This window comes from Hemicordylus capensis, chromosome 1 (assembly GCF_027244095.1).
Source record: "Hemicordylus capensis ecotype Gifberg chromosome 1, rHemCap1.1.pri, whole genome shotgun sequence".
NCBI lineage: Eukaryota > Metazoa > Chordata > Lepidosauria > Squamata > Cordylidae > Hemicordylus > Hemicordylus capensis.
Window position 1 is genome coordinate 179,786,820 of NC_069657.1, and position 23,655 is coordinate 179,810,474.

Below are 23,655 nucleotides of genomic sequence, written 5' to 3' on the forward strand. Positions count from 1 at the left end.
TTTCTACCTCTCTCACAACACAAGAAACAGAGGACACCCCATGAAACTAAAGGTTGGGAAACCGACAAGATGAAGTACTTTTTCACACAGTGCATAATTAATCTATGGAATTCCTTGCTATGGGATATGGTGATGGCCACCAGCTTGGATGGCTTTAAAAGGGGCTTAGACAGATTCATGGAGGACAGGTCTATCAATGGCTACTAGTCTGGTGGCTGTGGGCCATCTCCAGCCTCAGAGGCACGATGCCTCTCAATACCAGTTGCAGGGGAGCAACAGCAGGAGAGAGGGCATGCGCATACCTCTTGCCTGTGGGCTCCACAGAGGCATCTGGTGGGCCACTGTGTGAAACAGTATACTGGACTAGATGGGCCTTGTGCCTGATCCAGCAGGGATGTTCTTATGTTCTAAGACTTATTTTTGTTATCTGTATTTTACTAATGTTCATAAAGTATTATGTTCTAAAACTTATTTTTGTAATCAGTGAATGCTGCATTTTTGTTAGACATCTCGGCTTCTTGGCCAATACCAAGGCAAAGGCATGGTTTAAACATCCATGAATCATTGATTCTTCAAGTATTTCTCCAGAGAATGACACCAACTTTAGTCATTTTATACCATTTTAAATTTATATATGCAGCTTATGAAAGTCCAAGGTGAAGGGCCAAGGTGAACTATTGGTGAGATGAGATTGCTCACTTAAGGTTGACTTCATCACATTCATATATTGCACTGAAATTCTAGAAATGCTTCTTAGATTCTGCTATACACAAATGATTCTATTGTATTTGTTACACAGTCAGTCATTTGGAAGAATATGAACCAGCCTGTGATGGGCAATGTGGTTCTTGATCTCTGTCCACTTTTCTGAGGAGAAAATTAGTGGTAATTTGAAACTATAACTGTAGTATCACTGAATACTTATTAATAACTATCCAGAGGGCTAGAAGTCAGTTACACTGAAATAGTGCAGCTACTGTAAAACTCTTTTTTTTTTTTTAAGCCAAGTCCAGTGTCTCAGTCAAAATTGACTTTCTTGTTGCTGATAGTGATGACAGATTTCAGTTAACCTTAGCCTCCATTGAACAAAATAAGTCTGGGAAACTGTTAAATAGATATAAGTGTTAATAGAGTATTCTAATACATATTGTATGTTGAACATGCTAGATGCCAAGTTATTGTTATTGTTATTTTTACATTTATATCCCGCTCTTCCTCCAAGGAGCCCAGAGCGGTGTACTACATACTTGAGTTTCTCTTTCACAACAACCCTGTGAAGTAGGTTAGGCTGAGAGAGAAGTGACTGGCCCAGAGTCACCCAGCTAGTTTCATGGCTGAATAGGGATTTGAACTTGGGTCTCCCCGGTCCTAGTCCAGCACTCTAACCACTACACCACGCTGGGACCAAGTCCCAGTTCAGCTACACTCAAACTTGGTGGCCTTGAGCATCTCTGAAGAACTTGGTCTTCCAAACAGGAAGAATAAGAGCTGGTCTATGGGTGCAGAAAAATCACTTGGCACAGCTCTTCTGGGAGTTGTACCTCTCTAGTATGGAAACTGAGGAGCAATGTCTGAACATTCTCTAGTACAGGTTGTGTGAGCCTTTGATCAAGAGTTGCAGAAGATGCTTCTTTTTCTCATTTTCAGTTTCTCTAGCCAGCAAAAACATAGTAGACCAATAACTTATTTAGATGGAGCGGAGGACACATGCCAGATCAGCTTCACTCCCTCTACATCTTCCATCAAGCTTTATTTGTGATGCTGTGCTTATTGGCAAAGACTTGCTGCTGAGTCCAGGTTTAAAAAAAAAATTCCTTGTACTTCTGCCCATATAATGGGGCATGATGTCACACTGTTGCATGGGCAGGGCTTCATTTGAAAAATGGGAAGAGCTAGGGTCAGATTATCCAGATGAAACATTTCTGATGCCGGAATAGGTGGCCATTTTTAATTACAGTGTTTCTTCAGGTTACTTCTACAACTTCATATTTATTTTGGCAACACATTTGTGTATCCGTCTGTCGAGAAACCTACTGCTGAAATTTCAATTCAAGGCCAGAGGCAGAGGTCAGCATAGCTGAGCTGCTGTCGGGGCCCACCAATCAGAAGCGCTCAAAAACACTGCCAGGCCCATCCTTGCTCAATCTTGTATGCATTGTTAGTCTGCAGTGTTGGTGGCCGTAAGCGTAGGCCTTACACTTTCCAGGCTACAGACATGCAACAGTGACTTGTCAGCTCATGACTTATCTCCAGGATCAGCAACATGAAAGATCTCTGTCCACATCCCCTGCAGTGCTGTATAGACACACCTGTTGCTCCTCCTGGTAACACCACTGCCCCCATCTGAGGAGCATAGGAAAAGCCTGTTGCCAGTTCTTCACAGATGGGCCTTGTGTTGAAGAGACAGTATTGGGTGGGTGTGTCTGTGTGTATCTCTGGTGTAGTGTATGAAAACTAGAAAGAGTTCTGTTTCAATTTCACAGTTCTTAAGCTTTATCATTTAGAGAAAAATACATTAGGTTGAGTGGCTTCAACCTTTTTCTTTTATTTAGCAGTAATAAATTTAATGACACTATTGCCATTGCCTTCAACTGTATCAGCTGCATTGTTTATGATTATGTTAAAAAACAAACAAACCTTGTCACTTGTTTTGGAACATACAAAATAAACTTTTTGTGTCCAGTTTTATATTGGTAGTAAGGCCTGAGGTGATGCTTCCTATGGTCAATATAATTAAAATGTTATAAATTAGATGCAGTGTTATAGTCGTCACTGCATGGTACGCAACCAATGACAGAGAATGCAGTATAATACCCTCATATTCATTCAAAGCCATACAGAAGATTTTGTAGAAACTCAGGCAGTTAATTAGCCATTTGAGAAGGAATTTACATTTTTCTAATGAAAACAGAACACAATCCATTCATCTATGGTTATTAAGCCATGAATGGCCCAGAAATATGTGGAATTAGAAATGCCAAAAATGGTTTCACTTTTGGCGGATTGATGAATTCCTTTTAGCAGATGAAAATAAGAAAGATGGGAGGGGTAGAGTCTCATGTACATGTCTATTTATTGTGACTGATCTTGCCATCTTTGTCTTTTTGTAATGGTTTGCTTCTTGAGTCTGTGAAAGCAATGAGGCATTTCTTTATTTTTACAAATAAGATAATTAGTCATGTAATGTTACAAAGAACAATAGCAACTCTGACTGGAATATGGTAGAGCCAATGTTTGTTTGCTTATTTATTTATCATTTCTATATCGCCTGTTATATAAATCTCTAGGCTTTGTATATAATCCAAATTACAATATAAAAATTAAAAAAAAAATTAACACTTGCACAGAACATAAACAATTCAGAATGAAGCAAAATAATTTTACAGAATAAAAACAAACATTTTAAAATTAATTTTAATTAAAAGCCTGAGAAAACAGATGTTAAGGACTTTTAAAAACACAATCAGAAATGGAGAAGCTATTATTTTGACAGGAAGTGCATTCCAAAGCCCTGGGACAGCCACAGAAAAGGCCTGGCCCTGAGTCTCCTCCAGATGAGTTTGTGGCAACCATAACTAGACCTCAACAGATGATCTTAATAGGCGGCAGGTTCATGATAAAGAAGGCAGTCTCTTAAATACACCTAGACCTTATTCCAGGTGGAGACAAAGGGAACGTATATAGATAGCTCTTATTTTGACGAATATATGGTTTTTTTCATATTTTTATGCTACCCTTTCTGCACCAAGCTACATGTCATACAAACATCTACTTTAGGGGTATTTCCCCTGCCCCTGTATATCCTTTATAAAATTTCAGGTAAAGAGTAATGGTCATTTGAATAAATTCTGTACAGTGTAGTGAAATCATACATACAATTATGTAATGTCCAGAAGTTCAAAAATAAAAATCTTTCATTCTATAAATCGGTTGGAGTATTTCTTTCTCTTGATCCAATATAAAAGGTCCACTTATCAAATATCTGCTTTTGAGGCTGCAACAACCAAGTGAAATAGGTTAGCCAGAGAAAGAGAGAGAATGACTAGCCAAAAATCACCCAACATGCAGAGCTAAAACCCAGATCTCCCCAGGCCAAGTATGACACTACTTATTACTCTGCATTGATGGCTTCTGTAAGTGTAAGATCTGTCTCACTTGCTTCCTATAATTTTTTGAAAGTGTCAACAAGCATATAGATAGCAGTGATCCAGTAGATAAAGTATTGTATACTTGGACTTAGAAAAAGCTTTTGACAAAGTCCCTCACCAAAGGGTCCTGGCCATGGGATAAGAAGATAGGTCGTCCAATGGAATGGTAACTGGTTAAAGAACAGAAAGCGTGTGTAGGAATACATGGACAGTTGTCTCAGTAGAGAGATCAGCAAAGTGTGGTTCCCCCCAGGGCTGTGTATTCAGGGGCAGATTAAAGCATAGGCAAGATAGCCACTTGCCTACGGCGGCAAATTAAGAGAGGTGGCAAATTGCGGGGAGGGTGGCAGCAGAGACAGCAGCAAAAGCTCCTTCTCTGGGCCCGCCTGCCACCAAATGAGAGGTCGGGTCTTTTTCAGCCCATTTCAGGCCTCTGCACACGCAGAGAGAGCCCGGAAATGGCCCAGCCTTTCATTTGAGGGGCAGGCAGGCTCAGGGCAGGAGTTCTTGCCACTTTCCCTGCCTCAGGATCCTCACCTCCCTAAGTGCCCGCACCCCACCAGCCATCCCCATCTCTGCTACCATCCCCACTGTGCAGCAGCAGTTGGAAAAAGTTCTTTGAACAGATTTAACTTTCCCGCATCTGCCCCCCCAACCGCCCCCCCCCCAAGCCGGGGAGGCAAATCTTTTTTGCCTACAGGCAGCAAAAAGATTAATCCACCCCTGTCTGTACTGGGACCAGTGTATGTAACTTTTAAAAAAATTATTCATTAATGATCTGGAATTAGGGGTGAGCAGTGAAGTGGCCAGGTTTGCTGATGACACCAAATTACTCAGGGTGGTAAGAACAAAAAAAGATTGCCCAAAATGATCTCTCCTACCTAAGTGAATGGAAAATGGCATGCAGTTCAATGTGTTAACTGATTCACATTAGGGCTAAAAATGTCATATGTTGATGGGGTTTGAGTGACAATGACTGACCAGGAAAATGATCTTTGGGCTGTGGAATGCATTTCCTATAGGCACTTGTAGTTTAACAGATTTACCAGCCTTCAAAATAGCCCTTAAGACACATTTTTTAAGCCAGGCTTTTAGTAATTTCTGAGTGTTAACGTTTTAATTTTTGTTTAGAGAGAGAGAGAAGTTTATTTGGTCATTTACCAGCAAACATTTACAATAAATTGTTGTTTAGATTTTTAAAATTGCTGTAATTTTTGAATATGTTAGATTTCTAATTCTTGTTTTAATTGCTGTTCTTGTTTGGTTTTGGTTTTGGTGAATTGCCTGGAACCTCTGGAGTCAGGCGGTAAATAAATAAATAAAAATAAAATAAAAATCTTGGAGTCATGGTAGACAGTTCACTGAAAATGTCGATCCTGTGCGTGGTGGCTGTAAAGAAGACTAATTTCATGCTAGGGATCATTGGGAACGGGACTGAAAATAAAACTGTTGCTGTAGTAATACCCTTATGTAAGTCTATGGTGTGACCACACCTGGAATACTGTGTACAGTTCTGGTATCTGCACCTTTAAAAATATATCATAGAGCTGGAAAAAGTGCAGAGAAGGGCAGACAAAATGATCAGGGGGCTGGAGTGAATCACCTATGAGAAAAAGATTACAATGTTTGGGCCTTCTTAGTTTAGAAAAAAAGTGGGCAGGTTTGATTAAAAAAAAAGTGTCTTTAAAAAAAATAAAATAAAATACTTAAACGGATTTTTAAATTTAAATTGGATTTTATTTTCTTCTTAAAACAATTTGTAGAAAAAGAACCTAGATAAAATATATCTTCATGAATAGTAATAATAACTTCTAATTATATTCTGTAGACATACTTGTCTACAGACATATGGCGATGAGGGATGAGACTTGAGAGATAACAAGACAAAGTTTGTCTTTTGCAGATGAATAAACAAACAGGTAGACAAAGGTGAATAAGACTGAGTTGCCACCCAAAATTTTAAGTTTATCATTTTGACTTGGCTAAAATTGCCTATTGATTTTTTTTTAAGAACACCTTACATTTATAATGAAAACAGTTAATAATTCAAAAATACATGTTCCTGTTTCTTGTTGGTTGGTTGCTGAAGAAAACTAGCCAGAATAAACAAATAGTAGCAAGCCTAAAAGCTTGTTTGGTGATGATGGTGGCTTTCCTAGAACATCATGACAAAAATATCCTCCATCTATCCATGATTAATTGAACTGTAGCTGGTTCACCTCCTAATGAGTTCACAAGTATGTATCAGCTTTAGTACTAAATAAAATTACCAAATAATCATTTCAAATTTTTTTGATAAAAATTAATCTGAACAATTCTTCAGAATAAATATAATCTATTGTGTAATTTGAGAATGTGTTTAGTTTTCTGAAATAAAGTCATACTTCCCCATGATCTGTACATACCAAATTTTGCATACACAATCCTGCCACTGAAATTAGCTGAATATACTACTTTTTACACTGAAATATGCTTAGTTAAAATTTAAATATTTATGTAGTTCTTTAGAAGAAAATAATAATATCATTATATTTTGACTGTTACTCTCAGTAGATTTTTAACATTCAATAACCAGATTAATAATTCCAAAATAGCATCATACCCAAGAGGAGCAGGAGATCTTTCTGAAATTCAAATTTACTATTATGGTCAATATTCTATAAAATGAATATTTGAAGTTTAAATCCTACTAATTAAAAGGTTGTTTGAACTAACTCTTGGATGATACAGCAAGGTTTAATAATTTAAGAAAATGTACACCGAGTAGTAAATGAGCTTGAACTGGGAACTGCAGTTACACGTTGTTCCTTTATGATTACCGCACATTCTGGAATGTTCCTTTCTGGCCTTCTAAAATGTTAATTCTATGCCTCTTCACTGGACATACTGCATTGTAGTGCAGCTTCAGATCAAGCCTATAAACTCTCGTCTTCTCAATGACTAAGCCATCAACTACTGTATTGAGCTTGAATTAGGCTGTGTGGGGCAGATATGATCAAACTACTGTTCAATATAAGAAAAGATGAAGAAAAACAAACTCTTGAGTTTTTTGTCTTACTTATTTCCAGTTCAAACGGCTTCAGAAAAGCACTTGTATATTCAATTTCTAGTTCAAGTAGTTTTCCTTAACCTATATGTCATACTCCCTAAGGCACGGCTGTCTTCCAAATTATATAATACAAGGTAGTCAACAGTATTAGTCTATTCACATCCATTCTGCTTCTTCAAATGTAATATTTCCATGGTTTGGAGGATTGGGACATTGGTTTTGTGATCTGTACCCTCCTCCAAATCAGAATTGTAAACCACAGTTTGAAGCTGTTTTCCAGTTCTGATTTGTTGGGGACATATAAACGATAGCTTGCTGGTTTAGATATATCAGTGAACTGTGGTTTTCTTGAACTAGGAAACACTGTAACTAATTCCTGGTGAGGAAGTAATCCCTCCTGGTGGAGCAAAGAGGCAAGTGTCGCTATCCTAGCAGCGGGATAACACATGTCCCTATTCAACTTAGCATAGTATCCTCCCAGTGTCTGTTTCTGCATTCTCCCTTGTGCTTCTTTGTAGATTTGAGCCTCTTTGGGACAGGGAGCCGTCCTTTTTGCCATGTAAACTGCTTTGCGATATATAAGTATATTCTTAATTATTTTGTGAGAACAGGAAGGAGTGTGCAGATTCACAAGTACACATGTATTCCCTAGTGTTACTCAAATATTTGACAAAATTTTGCCATGCTTAAGTACAGCCAGGTGACCAATTGCTCTAGTTGTTGCAAAGATTGCCATATGGTATGTGAGGAAAAAATCAAGACATGTAGAACTCTTAATATTCAGTACAAAGTACAAAATGAAATGCTAAATGAAAGGGGTAATAAAATTGATTTCTTACAACTGTGCATGGCCTTAAAACACCAATAAATGGTGAAGACTGAAAACTTCACAAATTCCTTTACTTTTAAATTATTTCACTTATTTAGGTGGTGTTGCTACTAAGACGAATTACTAAGACATAAATGAATTACATCACTTTGGTGTTAAAGTAACTGAAGTCAATAGAAGTTGATCAGTCCTGATTACTCAATCACCTCTAAATAGGCTTATTTTCTCTTTAAGTTAATTATTATGGACTATTATATTCAGATACCTATGGAAGAGTTATCTATGTTGGCTTTTAATAAAATATTGTTTTTAAAATGTTGTTAAAAAATAAATACACCAATATAATGGTATTGAAGCAAGGGGGACTTTAAGGCAGTATGTTGGCCATACTTTCCTGCATGCTGTGCCAAGCACAATACACAACAAAACATTCAGTTGCAACACTCATGCCTCAGGGCCTGTCCATGCTCCATCTGGTGCATCCCAACTGAGTAATATCCACCATGGTTCACAAAAGAAAGGGGGCATATAAATACAGGCATAAGAGCTGCCTAATTTGCCCCAAGGAGAGAATTTCCCTCTTCTTGTGAATGGTGTAATCAGTGATGTACTCTGTGCAGCTGAGCAAGGATTAAACTGATTAAGCATTTTGCATACAGCATGTCTCTGAACCAGTCCCTGTGGTCCATGCCCAGAGGAACAATAATTTATTATCAACAGGGTCATGTCTAGAGGATGTAAGTGACAGGTGAAGTGATCTCTTGCTGCTTTCAGGCATGGAGAGTGGGTGTGCTTTAAACTTACTGAAACCTTTTATTTATCATTCCTCTCTGGGGCCCTCAGGTTATGGTGACATGCAGTCCCATGGCAGTTGGCCTCCAAATCCACTAATTGCAGACAAGCACAACCTAGTTCCTGTCCTGTGGTCCGCCAGCCTGCCAAGGGCTGCGTTTACAAGTGTTCTTCAAAGACAGGGACATGCAGTTGTCTCATTCTGCTACTGCAATATGGTATTCAGTGACAGCTTTGTAGAGAAGCTCTGCATATGGATGTTTAGAATTCAACAGATATCTAAAGTATGTAAGCTGAATAAACTTATCAGTTGCTGTATTACTACTATTGTACTACTACTATGGATATTTATATACCACTTTTTGCCAAAAGTCCCCAAAGCGGTTTACATAGAGAAATAAGAATTAAAAAATAAAGATGTCTCCCTGTCCCCAAAGGGCTCACAATCTAAAAAGAAACATCAGATAGACACCAGCAACAGCCACTTGAGAGATGCTGTGCTGGTGCTGGATAGGGCCAGTTGCTCTCCCCCTGCTCAATAAAGATAATCATCACTTTGAAAAGGTGCCTCTTGCTCATTAGCAGGGAATTAGACCTTGTTCCTTGAATGATTTACAAAAGATAACCCCAGTGTCTTTGTGACTAGGACTTTGTTGTGTACAAGGTGTTGCTGTAACTCTAGGGAACTTTAGATTTATTTTCAGGATTGTCTAATAAGAGGTTGACAGTCATAAACTGATTCCAAACACACACACACCCTTCTCTTTTAAAAGTGTGGATGCAAGCAGTATCTGTTGTTGACAAACAGAAGATATGTGCAGGTGATGACAAAGTTAAGAGGAAGTTACTGGAAGACATGAAGAGCACCTAATCATTCAGGGCATCCAAGCTCATCCCCTGAACTTTAGAGATCATTGTGGGAAGGGGAAAGGAAGGCTACAATAGCCTAAGATTTTGCACCAGATATCAAATGCTGTATGCAGGAGCTTCTGAAAGATTTTCAGCTAAACTTATAATTCTGTGAGGGTTGTGGGAAGTAACCTTTCACATTAAAAAAATTACCATTTAGCTTACCAGTTAATTGTTTGTGGCTCTAATAATTGGGGCTTTTGATACAGCCAGCATGGTGTAGTGGTTAGAGTGCTGGACTAGGACTGGGGAGACCCGAATTCAAATCCCTATTCAGCCATGAAACTAGCTGGGTGACTCTGGGCCAGTCACTTCTCTCTCAGCCTAACCTACTTCACAGGGTTGTTGTGAAAGAGAAACTCAAGTATGTAGTACACCGCTCTGGGCTCCTTGGAGGAAGAGCGGGATATAAATGTAATAATAATAATAACCTTTTTAATGAACATGCATAATAAGTTGCTTTTTAAATGAGTCTCAAAATATTTGGCAGATAATTTCAATTTGGCAGAAACAATCCAGTAGATTTTAAATTCTCCTAAGTAATGCATAGACATGTTTCAAAACAAAGCACTACTTTGTTTATTGTTCAGTTTATAGACTGCTTTTCATTAAAATAATCTCAAATCATTTTACAATATAATAAAAACAATGCATAATTAAAATACAAAGGTACAGATGATCTAAGACACACAGTCTTCACATAGACTTCACAGTTACTTCATACAGTGCATAATGTATATATTACTTTTATTAACTATCGACTTCAGTTGATACACCAACTGCAATCTTACCTGAATAGAGATAGCTTGGCCACAGTTGCCCATTATCTGGTAACCTCTTGCTTAGATTACTGCTTGTATGTGGGATTGCCTTTGAAAACGGGCCCAAGACTGCAGCTGGTATAAAATAGGGCTGCAAGATGATTAACTGTGCCTGGACTTCTTGATCATATTATGCTGGTGCTTCTTCGGCTGCACTGGCCCCCAGCCCACTTCTGGGCCAAACTCAGAGTGCTAGTTTTAATCCTTAAAGCCCTAAATGGCTTACGCTTAGGTTACCGGAGAGAGCTCCTTGCCCCATATGTCCTGACCCGGACCTTAAGATCTTCGGGGGCTCTGCTCTGAGTGCCCCTGCTAAATGAGGTGAGACAGCTGGCCGCTAAGGAGAAGGCCTTTTTGGTGATTGCACCCTGTTTATGGAATAGCCTCCCCTGTGAGGTTCACCTGGTTTCTTCACTTTGTTCTTTTAGGCCTTTTTGTTCATTCAGGCCCTTTAAATTTGATTTTTTAAAAGTTTTAAATTTCTCTTTATTTTGTATTTCCCCTCCCTTTGGTCTGTTGTGATTTAGTGTGTTATGTGTTTTTATTTGATGTTTTAATGCTATGTCAGCCAGAGAACAATTTGTTATGGGGTGACTAACAAATCAAGTTGTTGTTGTTGTTATTTTATTTATTATGCTGTTTATACATGGTCTACCAGATGTTATTGACTGGATTTGGTACTTTAATTATCGGGCCGTTTCAAAGGGTCTAGGATAACAAAAGAAAAATTAAATATAGGTTCGTAGTATCTGTGCTGTCCCGAGTAGTGTGGTCTTCTGTAGTTGATGTGTTGTGATTTTATTGATGCCCAAGTGTCAAGATGGTGTTCAAGTTCTTTTGGTACTGCACCAAGGACACCAACAACTATTGGCACCACTATTGTTTTCTTTTTCCAGAGCCACTCAGTTTCAATCTGAAGGTCCTTGTATTTAGTTATTTTCTCCAATTGTTTTTCATTGACTCGTCTATCCCCTGGGATTGCAACATCAGTTATCAGAACCCGATTCTTCTTGATGACTGTCAGATCCAGCATATTGTGCGCTAAATGCTTGTCAGTTTGTATTCGAAAATCCAGAGGGCTATGCTGGATGGTCACCCAAACCAGACAGGCTTCTGCTGAGAAGCTAGACTAAATGTGTCTAATCCCATAACCATGGTGAGAACAAGAAAAACAAATTCTATACCGGATCGGTCGTCACCCAGGTCAACAAGGGCCATGTTGAGTGCTAGAGTCCCTGGGCACTTGTTGAAAAATGGGTTACAGGACTCGGGATCTTCAGCTGAGCAACCAAGGCTGGAGACTGTAGAGCTACTGGAAGAACAAACTCAATGTCAAAAGTATACAGTCGCAGAAAATCGAAAAGAAATAATAACTATAATCATAATAATTATTTTATTTTAATTGGCAATGGTCATTAACTTAGATAGCCATTAAGACAAATTCATGGAGAACAAGTCTGTTAATGATTGCTAGTTTTGATAGCTATATGCTTCCTCCAGGTGTGAGGGCAGTAAGCCACTGGTTGGCCATCTTGACTAAATGGACCTTTGTTCTTGTCCAGGAGAAACCTTCTCATCTTTCAGAATATATAAAAATTGGTAGGGGTGTGTGTGTGTGTGTGTGTGTGTGTGTGTGTGTGTGTGTGTGTGTTTGTGTGTGTCCTAGACTTGGATTTCCATAAAGAAAGAGGAGGCAACTTTTTGCATTCTAGAACAATTATAAGCTTTGTAAGTATTTGGAATGTTTTGTTAAACAGAATCACCTCTTCATATGAGATACTCCAGTGTTTGTAGAGATGCAAATAGTTTTACTAACTCTTCATTCAACAGTTAACTCTCATGAGATCTCTCAGCAGTTCACTGAATTGCAGGTAGAGATGGTAAGAATTATTGGTTATAAAGTAATCCTTACAAAAATGGTATATTGCTTTTTAAAGGGCTAAGTGACTAAATTTGAGCATAGGATGTCAACCCTTACCAGGAATCACTACCTCAGCTCAATAAATGGAGCTTCTCATCAGTTGTAAACACAAAATCTACAGTATTCTGGGAAGTCATCCTAGTCCTGATATAGTGTGGATCACAACTGTTAATAATACATCGACAAAGGTTTGCATCACTGCTGGCAAATCAACCGAAGACACATCTTCTAGAATGACAATGCACACTTAAAAACCGCTTCTTTCAACATAATATCTGCATGCCTCTCTTCCTACCATGTATGCACACAATTATTGTACACTAATAAATAAAAAATTGTCACAGTTATTTAAAAAAAATTATTATAAAATGTACCCACACTTATGTAGGAGAATAACAATCTCAATCACACTTAACAATAAAGTTTTGCTGATTTTGAAAGTAAATTCCTTAGTCTGTAGCTCATTAACTCAGAATTTGTCTCCTCCAAAAAGCTGGCAGTTTTGTGAGATGACACAACTGTGTTAAACGAAATAATATCTAGACTATTGTTGCTTGAGGCAGTCTTAGCTTTTCACTTCGTGCAAGTAGTTTAGTCTTAAACAGTGTGAAGTGCTGAACTACTCTAATGAATTTTCTGGTCTCAGTAGTCTTTACCCAGTTGTCTCAAACACTTGTTGCTTTTATTTTATGCTATAGGGTAAAATCTAGGAGTTTTGGTGTCTTGTGTTTGGTTTTGGGGTTTTTTTGGTAAGCTATTATTACAAGTTGCATAAATAGAAATTTCTGATGCTGCAACATAGAGTAAATACCTTTTTTTCTTTCTATCATTATGGTCTTCACCTAAGGTATCTAACAGCATTCTGCAGGGGTTGTGCAATGGTCAGTGTCTTCAATAATGGGGCTGTTCCCACGATCAGCCAAAATCGGGCTAGGGGAGCCTAGTCCGATTTTGGCTGATCGTGGGAGCCACCGGGCTCGCAAGCGAGCCCAGTGGCCTCCAAGTGGCTAACCCGCCTAAATACCCCTCCCCTAAAACTGAGTTTGCGGAGCAAGCACTCAGCAAACCCGAGTTTTTTTATCGTGAGTAGCCGCGGTGCAGCTACTCACGAGGAGACCCCTGGAGGGAAGGCGAAAAGCCACCTCCCGGCTCTGGAGGTCTCGTCAGCATGCCCTGCGCACTTCCACAGGGCATGCTGGAGCTTCCGGGCCCTCGCTCCCCGCAGCCCCTGCCAGCTTAATCACAGAGCTGGCAATCATGTGGGCGGCCAATCTGGCCGCCCAGGGCTCCCTCCCTGATCGTGAGCTGGGAGAGCGGGCTTAGCCCACTCTCCCTGTTCAGCTCACCAAACCGAGTCTCACCGATCTTGAAACCCGGCTCAATGTCTTCAAAGAGAGGATAAAGTATACTCTTTAAATTTATAGTTGCTACACATTTGGGGATGTATTGTAAGGACTGTATGTCGTGAGTAGGGATGTGCACGAACTGATCCGGATGCCATGATAGAGGTCTCCGAACCGGTTCGAACATGGCCCGGTCTGGTGCCGGTGGGGGGTCTCACTTTAAGGGTGGGGGGTTGCACTTATCCCTCCCACCACTTTTCCCCCGTCAGCACTCTGGGTTTTTTTAACCGATTTTGGGAAGGCAGCATTCCTCCCTGCTGCACCTGTCCCCATCATTTGCAGGAAATACAGGAAGTAACAAGCACGTGTGAGCCCGCTGCCCTGCGTGCCCTCCGCGTACATCACACATTGCGTGTGCATGTTGCATACATGACATGTGTCGGCGGGCGCACACTTGTTTCTTCTAGTATTTCCTACAAACTACTGGGGCAGGGGCGGCAGGGAAGAATGATGCTGCCCCAAAATTGGTTCAAAAAAACAGAGTGCCAGCGGGGGGAAAGCAGCGGGAGGGGTAAGTGCAACCCCCCTCGCCCTTAAAGGGAGAGCCTGCCGACGCCAGACCACGCCTCCGCGGTTCCATGCACATCCCTAGTGGTGAGCAGGATTTTGGTATATTACAGGTTAATAAATGTATCCACATTTGTGTATATTTTGGGGTCCCCACCCCCCACAGTTCTATAGCCATGATTATGGCTTTCAGATACATAATATAGAAGACAGTAATGGAGAAATGGATATGGAGAGGAAGGAACAGTTGTTAGCAACTATCTAAAAGTAGAAAGCCAGGCCCTGTCTAGTTCCAAGTAGGGATGTGCAATGAACCAGGCAGGTGTGGTTCAATGGCGGGGGTCACACTTTAAGGTCATGGGAGGGTGCACTTACCCCCCATCCCCCCCGCTTTCCCCCCGCCGGCGCTCAGTATCTGCAAAGTCCTATGGGGCGGCAGCGTTCCTCCCTACCACCCCGTCCGCTCCCTGACTAGAAGTAACTGGCACGCATGTCCATGCCACCTTCATGCACATCAGACGGGCTCACACGTGAGTGCGGCATGTGCGCTCATGCGCGTCATCTACTTACGGCCAGGGAGCAGATGGGGCACCAAGGACGTACTCTGCCGCTCCATAAGACTTTGCAAATACCAAGCACCAGCGGAGGGAGGGGTAAGTGCACCCTCCCTCTCCCTTAAAATGACCCTCCCCCCCTTGAATGTTGAACCTCCCAGTGTTTGAACCTGTTCGGAAGCCCATAAAAGGGCCTCCGAACAGGTTCATGCACATCCCTAGTTTCTAGGCCCTTGCAACTTTCAGTGCAGCTCTGAATTGAAAATGTTTTTCTTTTTAATGAGATATCTTCACAAAATGTTCACTTTTGCATCATCTACTATAATTCAAATAATCCTGTTGCTGTTGCTAAGATGTTAGTAACTGGAGAAATGTTCACTCTTCAGGTACATATCTACTTTGTGATTTTATTTTATTTTTTGTTATACCAAAATAGATTTTTGTTTACAAAAGTCAATGTTGACAGATGTTCATATTGCTAAGAAGCAAATCTTGAGGACCTCCATTTGAAGAAGGATGGTGCCCCATATGCAGTGTATGGTAGGATCTTATGTTATCTTCCTATAAGCTAGCCAGGAGCGACGTGGTTTCATTTTAAACTTCATTTGTGACTGTAAGATTTGTTGTTGTTCTTTCTCCAAGACTGAATGTTGTGCACTGCAGGCTGCCTATTGTGCACTAAGTGCACTAGAAGTATGATGGTGTGAGTTATGGACACATCAGATTCCTGGGCCTGTTAATCTTGTAGCTGTTGGCTTTGGGGGTGTAGCTGCAATTTGGTGCGAGGGGCATGTCCCTGGGTCCCTGAGGTAGTGGGGGCCCCTGGCTGGGTGATAGCTTGCTCTTTGCTCTCCTCCTTGTGCCTCTTTGAAGAGTGGGGTTAGAGGCCCATCTTCACGTTCTGTCTCAGGGCTCACTCCAATCGTACTATGTCACTGCTTGGATTAAAAAAAACCTTATTGGGGAGCACAATTGTCTGTGGTTGGAAGTGGTACATCAGTGGTGTCTGGGGGTAGGATAGGGGCATGGCTCCCACTGTTTGGGGGGATGCCCTCAACGTCTCTCACCTTGCCTGATGCCTCGCCGCCACCAGGATGGTAACAGAGTAGCTGAAAATTATGCCACTAGGCATATGAAAAGCAAGCAGGGAAGTGGTGGCGGTTGCACACTATGGGAGTGGAGCTGGTCTTGTCATAGCAAGCATGAATTATCCCCTGTGCTAAGCAGAGTCCACCCTGGTTTGCATTTGAATTGGAGAATACATGTGAGCACTGTAAGACATTCCCCTTAGGGAATGGAGCCACTCTGGGAAGAGCTTCTGCATGCTTGCATGTAGAAGTTTCCAAGTTCCCTCCCTGGCATCTCCAAGATAAAGCTGAAAGACTCCTGCCTGTAACCTTGAAGAAGCCGTTGCTAGTCTGTGTAGACAGTACTGAGCTAGATGGACCAAATGGTCTGACTCGATATAAAGCAGCCTCCTATGTTCTTATGTTTCACATGCCAGGCAGTAGTGCGCTGTTTAGTTCTGATGCTGACACTGAGGAAGCAGCAGACCAAAAAAGGGCGTTGAAAAATGTTATGGTGCTGACAATCTGGGCCTGGCCCCAGATCCTTTGGAGGCATAGCAGTGCCCCTGGGGTACATAAAAGCCCAGGTTTGCATTCAGCACATTGTGTGTGGATGTTTGGATCTAAGAAATTGTAAAGTGTGTTCATTTATTTCTTTTTTTTCTCCTTTAGAACGTGCATTGTGCTTCACAATGCAACAAGAGCTTCTTCGACTATTAATTCCTTCAACAATGTAACTAACCAGTATAAATCCTGACCATCAAAATTAAATTACAATTGTTCTTAATTTTTGTTGTTTTACTATTTGAGTATGAATGCAGTGGTGAGCACAATGAGAAAACAAGTGACCTTCAGCAGCAATGAGGGCTGAATGTATATCTTGGTTATTAAACACATAAGAGAATGTAACATGTGAATGGTTTGTATATACAGTTCCATCTATAGCTATAGATAGGGCTTAGGTGATACATGGCAAGTCCCTCCCTCACAGTTTTAAATCAGGCGGTGGCACATCCGCAACCAATGAAAATGTATCCCGCCACGAATACTGGGGCTGGAGGAGAGCAGCAGAGTGCACGAATGCCACCACATCAATCACCTTCTTTCTTCACCTTCTTTCTTTTCACACATGCTTGAGTACAGGGAGCGATGTTGCGTCATGTCAGGTGTCAATTGAAAAGACAGGCTTCATTGCCCCATGGGTTGTTTGAGGACATCTACGTCCTCCAGTTTTTAGTCATGGTCCAATTTATGTAGGTCTCTAAAAAGTAAGATTATTTGACTCATTAACTATTGTATCGGCAAATCAAGAGATCAAAAACTGTGTGTCTAAAGAAATTTATGAGACTGAGCAATATCAAGTACTAGCGCGCAGATGCTCTGTGTGGGTCAAGCTAGTTTCATCTGAAACTACATAGCATGATTTGCTCTAAAATATTTTAAAATGGAATATACTATGTGTAAAATAAATCTCCAGCTCTAAATAGCTTTTCAGAATAGGAATAAAAATAAAATATTTAACTGTGTAAGGAACTAGGTTCCAATATGTATCTTAGAAGCTATCTATAAATTTCCTGTCTTTTAAAAACAGGTAATATGGCTTCTGCATTCAGCGAAGGGAATTCATGCTCGTAAACATTTGTCACCTTGAACGATGTCAACAGAAAGCTGTGCATAAGAATGGTGGTTTTATTTTATTGCATTGTAACCAACTTAATTTTTAACTGTGTTTCAGGTTGCCATGGATAGAATATATTACTGGATGTATTAATAATTGCTGAAGATGATACTTTTTACAGTACAGACTTTTAAAATCTGGGATTTTACACAGGAAAGGTAAGAGAGAGTAATTTTTAAATTCATATATTGATTAAAATGTGTGTTCTAGATATAGTCTTATAGTTGCTTGTATCAAATTGGGGCTAAAAATATACATCATAATAGCAGATAGCTAGTAATGGGCTTTCTGTGACAATTTAAATAATCTTGTTTTAAAATACTTTTTTCCTTTGCACATATTTGTGTCTTGGATTGCCTTTCTCTTGTACTGTATAAACAATTTGCTTGCAACATATGGCAAATTCTGCAATTAATGGTTTTTCAGTATTGTATTTGAGAAATGGTAATTTTTGTGTTGGTGTCATGATGAGTTGGTCATACTAGCTTTCTGAGTTGAGGAAAGCTACTTCTTTTTTAGCTGTGGGAGTGGGGAATGGAGATGGGATAGAACTCTGGTCTGTACAGGGGAGCCGCCTCTATTTTAAGCCAAAAAGAAAAAAATGCAGTTAAATAGTCTTCATTCTTAATACAAGACTGCATTAACCAGAGGTTTTGTTTGTTTTCACATTGCTGTGTGTCTCTCTTTCAAACTCCAGTAGCAATAGCAATAGCAATAGCAATAGCAATAGCACTTACATTTATATACCGCTCTATAGCCGGAGCTCTCTAAGCGGTTTACAATAATTTAGCATATTGCCCCCAACATTCTGGGTACTCATTTTACTGACCTCGGAAGGATGGAAGGCTGAGTCAACCTTGAGCCCCTGGTCAGGATTGAACTTGTAACCTTCTGGTTACAGGGCGGCAGTTTTACCACTGCGCCACCAGGGGCTCTGGTGGGAGTGGGGGAGGGGAATAGGGTTGAGCATGCTCACTTATGCAAAAGGGTCTTGTCAAAGCCTGAATCAACATATTGGTTAACAGCCTCTGAATTTTTTAAAAATTCACACATCTATGGGACAGGTATCTTTTGAATGTATTTTATGTTTATGGGATCTGGAATTGTGAGTAATTATTCTAATTATAATTGCATGAAGTTATTTCTAGGGGATGAAAAGGGAGACAGGATATTATAGCTGAGTATGCTGGTGTATTTAGGTAGGAGGAGTGATGCCTGCCACAGTATTGGATCATTATCTTGTTGATCTTATCCCCTACTCCCCAAGCTCCTTTCTCTAATTCCATAATCAGAGAAATTCTATTTCTCTAATTCCATAAGCTCTTATAATTTACCTAGTGGTGGAAGAAAGGCATTATGCTCATGCTCAGAGATTATATTTCTGTGACTGGGCTAAGACATACATGAGCCAGAATTCCAAACCTGGGTTCAAATTAACCTTTCTCTTGAGCTAGCTAAAAGCACAAGTACTGGATGCAAATCTGATAACTGCTGGGTTTTGTATTTCCAAAGTGGGATTCTAAGCCAAAGTACATATTAAAAACATTATTTGGCAATACACTTTTGTTTCTTTTTCCTTTTTAAAAACTTAAATGCAGTATCAGCTCTAGGGGGAGTTCATAATGACTGGGGCACAGAATGCAAGAAGGGGATGTTTAGCCTTTTCCTCACACACCATTGTCCTGACAAGAATTTCCCCACACCCGAAATCTGCTATTGTCCTTGGGAGTGAAGGTGCCACTGGTATAATGGGAGCTTTCCTCCTGAGAAAGATATCAGTTTTTATAACAGTTTTCATCGGGACTGTAGCCTGAGAGGAAAATGTATTATACCTCTCCACACACTGCAGGCCCTCTAGGACTTATAGGCCACTGGGCTGGAAGTTTAAACGTGAAGTTGATACTTAAGAGTATTTTAATATAGACTTAAACTCAGATCTCTGTTGATGCATGCAAAATATGTTGACAAGGCAATCAAAGAAATATTTTCTTGAATGTTTTGTGCTGCAAGATTAGTATATGCTAAACACTGGAGACCGATAATATTCTGAAGTGGTTGAATGGGAAGACAAGTATATGCATCTTGTGGTAAAACAAGGTATTAGATGAAAGAAGGTCAACAGATTAATAATACTTTAAAAATTGGCAAATGTTCATAACCTCTTTTGAGAAACAAATCTTGTACAGGATTTAATAGTGGATGTGTTTTTCAAATGGCACACAGTATGCCTAAGTAAATAGTACAATTTGTCAGTGAAAAAAAAGCATAGGGACAACATATGCTTTTAATGTAACATGTAGATTTGCCTCCCTGCACTCTTATTTCAGAGAAGATCCTTTGGAAATGAATGGAACTTTCACCTTTAATATAAATGCTTATTGTACTGTTTTATCACTTTCATGATGTTATATTATATAACAGCTTTATGGAGTAGCCTTGACCAAAAAAAAAAAGCCATATAGAAATGTAAATAAAGCATACATGGCCTCCTCACTAATGAAGGCGAGTGAGGTCGCTGACTTGGTGGAGATGATGGATTGCCCTCTTGCCTTCTTATTTATTTCTTATTTATTTATTTATCAAATTTGTATACTGCCCCAAACCTTTGTCTCTGGGCGGTTTGCAATAACATAAAACCAGTTAAAAACATATAAAAAACTTTAAAACAATTTAACAATTTAAAAATAACCAGAAATTAAAAACCCCAAAATATTAGGAAGCTGAGAAAGCTTGGGCAAAAAAAAAGGGTTTTCAGGTGTTTTTTGAAAATTGCCAGAGATGGGGAGGATCATATCTCAGCAGGGAGCGCATTCCACAATCTCGGGGCAGCGACCGAGAAGGCCTGTCTCTGTGTAGCCACCAAACGAGTTGATGGTAACTGGAGACGGACCTCCTCAGACAACCTCAATGGGTGGTGGGGCTTGCTTACAGCCTGCTAATTGCCTTCTTACAGCCCGCTAACCACCCCTACCCAAACTTTACCTAGCTGCTCTGACATAGTACTCTACTTGCCTCCCCCATGCTTCCTTTTGCTCCCTTTTTTGCATCCAGTCTGAAAATTGAATTTTGTATAAATCAAAACCTCACATTCTGAGCTTTCATAAAGGTATTGTTTTACTATTCTTTAACTTTTTTGCTCCTTCACATATGTAATCTTGTACTATATGTTCTAAAGCATGTTCCATGTGTAGCAAATGATCCCAAAAGTGGGATAAGGAGCACCTGCCTCATTTTATTCAGTAGTGGGGGTGGGGGGGACATGACACAGGAGAAGCAGCAGAAACGGGGAGGAGTTGGAGTAAACAAGGGAAGAATGGAATCCTATCAAGAGTGAGGAAAATGCACTATACACACATTGAGACAATTTCCTACTACATATTTTAAATAAATAAAATAAATATTATCCCTAAAGTAGCATGTGAATGACTGTGATTATTCATTGAATGGAGACTGGTGTGTCCAAGAAAAATGTATAGATGTGCTGAAATTGTCCATGCTGTATGCCCTAACCATATTACACACAGCGCACACATGCAGCCCCACCAACTCCAAAATTCACCATCCGTCACTGATTCTAAAGTGTATGTCATCAGGCTGTGTATGCAGTTGCTTAACTCTGGGGGGGAAATGTTCCAGCACTGATTTAAATTACTTTTTAGCTTAGTGTTTTCTTTTATTTTGTGTCAACACAATCATCTGTGTTGCATAAGCATATTTTAAAACAAGTTTGCCCCCAAATCTTGCTTACAATATTTGATATGTGAAAAGTGGTATTGTAAAACACCATGTAGACATGTGTTTTCATGTCCTTAACTCAAATAGGAATTTACTAGCTGACCCCACACAGAGCATCTGTGCGCTCTTTGGGACTGGTGGTTATCTCTCCCCGCCCCCACCTTCTGCCCCAGTCTCCGCTTCCTAACCACGGCCGGCCCGTGCCAGACCCAGCTGCTTCTCCTCCCCACTGCCACTTCTGCTCCCCCCTTTCTTCTCCTCCTCCTGGGCCTTGCCTCCGTGGCCGGGCTGGGCCTGCCGCCGCCTCTGGCCTCCGCAGCCTGCTGCCACCGCCACGGCAACCAATCCTCCTGGGTGCGCCTCAGCCAATCAGGCTCATCTGCTGCCCAGCCAGTCAGCTGGGCTCTGAGACGCACATTCCAAGGCACACCCAGGAGAATTAATATAATAGATATATAAATTTTATGTTGATGCAGCCTGTAGTGTACCTGATTTTTTTTCCCTGATCTTTTTAATCTATTATCATTGGAAAACAACTTTCTAACATAAAATAGATAAATGGGAATGCAAATCCTCATGTTTTTGGTTTGTTGCCACTATGCCATTTCATAATTGACCTATAGAATTTGATATAAAGCACTGGATTTGACATCCTGAGGTTTTTTGTCTTCACTTTGGAAAACATAGCAGCTGTGACAAGCTTGAAAACGTATGAGAGCTTACCATCAAAAATTAGAATGAGAGCAGAGATTACTGGAGTGAGGAGGTATAATGTAACACTCCTCTCGCTATCATGGCCACTTCTTTCTATACTCCTGATTTTACAAACCCAACAGCAAAATGGGAGGGGCATTCATTTAGAAGGAGCCAGGAATTTTTCATGAAATTTCCCACCTATCTCCAGATTTTTGGCTCAATCACAGCTCCTCATAGCAGGAAATGGAGGACCAGAAAAGAAGTGTACTTGACTTTAAGGGTTCTGTAAATTTTCAGAGGTGCATTGACAGAGCAATGAGGAAAAGGAAGGGTTTGGAGGGAACTACTCCATTATTATTATTTTTTATTATTATTATTTTACATTTATATCCCGCTCTTCCTCCAAGGAGCCCAGAGCGGTGTACTACATACTTAAGTTTCTCCTCACAACAACCCTGTGAAGTAGGTTAGGCTGAGAGAGAAGTTACTGGCCCAGAGTCACCCAGCTAGTATCATGGCTGAATGGGGATTTGAACTCCGGTCTCCCCGGTCCTAGTCCAGCACTCTAACCACTACACCACGCTGGATACTGTAGGAAAAGAAATATAGATTTCCCCCCTCAGGCACTACCGTAGATGTCTTTAGCATTCTCCAGAATGCAGTTGGGGATGATGATACCCCCTTAAAAGAAGAAGAAATAAGAAAAGGGCTGCCAAGGCCAATCAGTCACACAACTACACCACAGATCAGCCAGGTCAACATAAGACACACACCCCTCAAGAATAAGATGCCTGTACATTAGCCAAAACAGCAAGCATTGTTTATTTACCCCAGAGTTCTTACACAGATATAGGATCTCTCGGAAAGATGGAATCTGTTGTAGCTATGCATCTTGTCAACAACATACCCTGCTGTGCATGCCTGTATCAGAGCTATACACACATGATTCACAGAAGCACAGTAATTAATGAGATTTCATTGTGTTTGTCAGTTGGGCTCTTTCTCTTTCCAACTGCTGCTGTTGCTTTTCTAATTCACCTGTTGAAGATGATAATGAGTTGTATATCTTTTCCTACTGACACTGCCATATTATCTGAAGTGCACAATGCCAACTAACCCACCTATCGTGCAGAACAGCTCTTATCTGTACTTTGGGTGTTAGATCAGAATACTGTTTGCAACCATAGTGTATTTCAGGATATGGAAGCAGCTTTAAAGAATAATTTATAATTTTGGGGAACAACATTTAATATTTGAAATTATATCAGTCTTGCATTAGAACTACTGTATATTTGAAATTGTATTTCTTTTCTGGATGAGCTGTTTGTCTGAATAATATGAAAATGGTGCTGATACTACAGGATTTTGGTTTTGCCAGTTACTACTTCAGTAAGCAAAAAAAAGATCAAAAAGTAGTTTGGTAGCAAAGTTAAGGCTTTAGGGACTGTTCTGCTTCACTTGGAAACACATGTAATTCTCCATATTGAATCAAGAATATGGTGTAATGATCTGTGTTGAGCTTTATAAAAATTGCAACAGTTAGGAT

At 40.2% G+C, this 23,655-nt stretch overlaps 1 protein-coding gene and 1 long non-coding RNA gene across 4 annotated transcripts in view; one reads left to right on the forward strand and one right to left on the reverse strand.

The window, feature by feature from the left end:
- MBD5 (methyl-CpG binding domain protein 5) overlaps positions 1 to 23,655 on the forward strand; it is a 203,680-nt gene that overhangs the window by 62,868 nt on the left and 117,157 nt on the right. For all 3 annotated transcript variants that reach the window (XM_053263424.1, XM_053263403.1, XM_053263414.1), the window contains exon 2: positions 17,736 to 17,836. The gene's annotated coding sequence lies outside the window, so the exon portion shown is untranslated. The remainder of the gene's footprint in view (positions 1 to 17,735; positions 17,837 to 23,655) is intronic.
- Positions 3,057 to 6,879, reverse strand: LOC128330501 (uncharacterized). Its single transcript, XR_008310127.1, has 3 exons — positions 6,751 to 6,879; positions 3,877 to 3,994; positions 3,057 to 3,127 (listed from the first exon to the last, which is right to left on the reverse strand). It is a non-coding gene; the product is annotated as an uncharacterized LOC128330501 (long non-coding RNA).